This window comes from Chaetodon auriga, chromosome 7, assembly GCF_051107435.1.
Source record: "Chaetodon auriga isolate fChaAug3 chromosome 7, fChaAug3.hap1, whole genome shotgun sequence".
Classification (NCBI taxonomy): domain Eukaryota; kingdom Metazoa; phylum Chordata; class Actinopteri; order Chaetodontiformes; family Chaetodontidae; genus Chaetodon; species Chaetodon auriga.
Window position 1 is genome coordinate 12,106,093 of NC_135080.1, and position 2,702 is coordinate 12,108,794.

Consider the following 2,702-nt stretch of genomic DNA (forward strand, 5'->3'; position numbering starts at 1 on the left):
TAAAATGTCCTCTCTTTGCAGATTTTGTGAGCTGTGTTAATATGAAGACGACCCTTGATTTTGTGACTGTAGCGTTAGGAGACTCGCACACATTAAAATGCACCTACAATTGCTCCACCGGATTTGTTCGTGGCTGTTGGAGTAAAGCATCAGATAACTCTGGCTGTCACGGGACAATCACAAAAAGCAACTTTTGCACAGTGTCTCTTCATCTATCAAACGTGTCGACGGAAGATCTGAAGAAGAACTACACTTGCTACACAGAACATACAGATGATGTTCAGCTCCCACAAAAGACAGAGCGCATTGTTTTACTGCGGCTGCAAGGTACATAAACATTAATATATGAACATCAATATGAGATACTGACTTGTCTAATTCCATTTGTTAAGAAAGCAACAGCTAAACAAATTTCACAAAGCCAGAAGTAGATTTAACTTCAATATTTGTTTGCTTTCAGCTCAAACAAGAGCTCCAAACTGGACAGTTACCCCAAGGACTGAAACTAAAAATGGTGAGGATCTTGTATGTGCAAAAGAAAAAAACTTGCACAATTGCAAGTGTACATTATTCATATACATTACTTTTATTTACATACACTACGCTCTACATTTCTCAGCATCTATTTCTGCTAAGCCAGAAGATTCAAGTGGAGGTGAGATGTCACTTTGAAGCACTTCAGAAAATAAAGTTTAGATCATGTATGAACATATTTTATGAAATTATGTAGCCCTATGTGGAACAGATACAATCCAAGTTAATTTTGCTGTTTCCATGTTAACAGGAGAATTTACTGGAATTAAGGTTTTAGCAGCAGTTACGGTCACTGTAGCCATGGTGCTTGCAGCATTGGCTGTTTATCTGTGTCTGAGCAGACAGAGCTGCAGCTGTAAAGGTAATTACAAAATGTAGCACTGTGAACATAAAGTTGCCGTTAAAAGAAACAATTTCTGAATAAGAAAATACACACAGTTTTACCTTTATACCACTCTGTTAATAATGTCACACATTCCAGGAGAGCCTGCTCTGTCCAGGTCAGGGTGAGTACAATTTAAGAATGACTATTTGGGTAAATCTGTGTTCAAATTGATGATTTGCAGATTTCTTTATAAGTTCATTTCTTTATCTTTTACCATTTCAGCTCACCACTACCTCCTCACTCTGTCCTCTCGCCAGTGAATGGTAGCGGTTTAAAATATCACAAATAAAGTGCAAGAATTTTATCCCCCGAATGCAGCTCTGCCATTCAAAGCTGTCATATTCCCCATGCAGGGCCCCTGTCCACACAAAGTGAAAGGGTGACTTTGAGGATTCCTACGCCAGGTAAGATGATCTATCAGTCCCAGCATGCTTCTTTTTAAGTGACACAGCATCACTGTCAACAATGCACAGACTGACAGTTACTGATATATTAAATAATTTCTTTGCCCCAGAAAATGAGAGTGACACCGAGGTTCCATATGCTGACATAATGATCACTGTCCGAGGCGTCAGTACACCAGAGCTCACTCAGGTTGGCTACTCGACTCCGGGGGATCAAAAAGAGGTGAGGGACGAGACCTCAGAGACGACATACTAACTGCTAAACTAACCGCTTACTAAAGCTGGGACTGCCTGTGTTACAGATATCGCTTGTAGTTTACTGCTGATGTGAACAACTCAACATCACCACTCTCCAAAATAACCATAAACTTGATTCCAGACCTCTCTGGAGCAGTTTACATAAAATGATTATGATCTTGATGAAGGCTGGAGTTACTGCAAAGGGGTTGGGTGAGATTATGCTAAGATTATGTTAAGTCAGCTAGTTGTACATACTGGAAACTGAATACAACTTGTATTGGAGTAAAACTGGTTGCTTAGAATAAATGTGTTAATGTCACTTTTAAAGACTTCACATAATGCAGCCACTTCTATTTTTAGTAACAGTGATGTACATGTATATCATAATAATAATATATGTTATTATTAAAGAGTGCACCAGGGGAGGCCTCCAAAAGTCTGGAGCTAGTCTTACTATTCCCAACATGCCAACATGCCACATGGGTTTTTTCTGCTTCTCCTGCAGTGGTGGGGAGATGAACTGAGGTCTCACCTGCAGTCCTCACGTTCAGCTGACAGACTGCACGTCCCCCTGCCCAGAGACGTCAGCCGCAAGATGAGCACCAACTCGGAGTATGCAGTCATCACTTATGCCTGACTGAGGTCGTTGCTGCTGAGAGCAGAGGGAGAAAAGAACACACGTCTGGTTTTGTTATACTTGCTTAACACGTTATCTCTTGTTTTACGTTACGGTAAATGTTATTATTGTTGTGATTTTTATGTCTATAATTATCCGAATTTGTTACCAATAAAGCTATTCGCCCTTGTGAGTTTTACGATGTTTGAGCCTTGTCGGTGTCCGTAGTTAGAACCGTTGCCTAGAAACACTTTTCAATGAAACACAGTCGCTAACCAGGTATAGCATTGAAAACTAAAGGTGGATACAAATTGCAGGTGATTTCATGTAACAACAACTTTTGTTTTCATACTTTCCTCATCTTTATGAAAGTATACTTTATTTTACTGTTGTGTGACGACCGCCAAGCTACTCAATTAACTAACTTTACAAAGGTAAAGTTAACGTTAGCTTACCTGTATGAAGTTCAGTGGTAGCTTCGACGCTACACATTCAAGGGGGAAGTAAGTTACTGAGGAAAAAT

The 2,702-nt window shown here is 39.8% G+C and overlaps 1 long non-coding RNA gene across 1 annotated transcript; it reads left to right on the forward strand.

The window, feature by feature from the left end:
• The first annotated feature begins 1,137 nt into the window (after window positions 1–1,137).
• LOC143323040 (uncharacterized) lies at window positions 1,138–2,135 on the forward strand. The gene is made up of 4 exons (XR_013077377.1): window positions 1,138–1,182; window positions 1,273–1,323; window positions 1,434–1,546; window positions 2,069–2,135. It is a non-coding gene; the product is annotated as an uncharacterized LOC143323040 (long non-coding RNA).
• The last annotated feature ends 567 nt before the right edge of the window (window positions 2,136–2,702 follow it).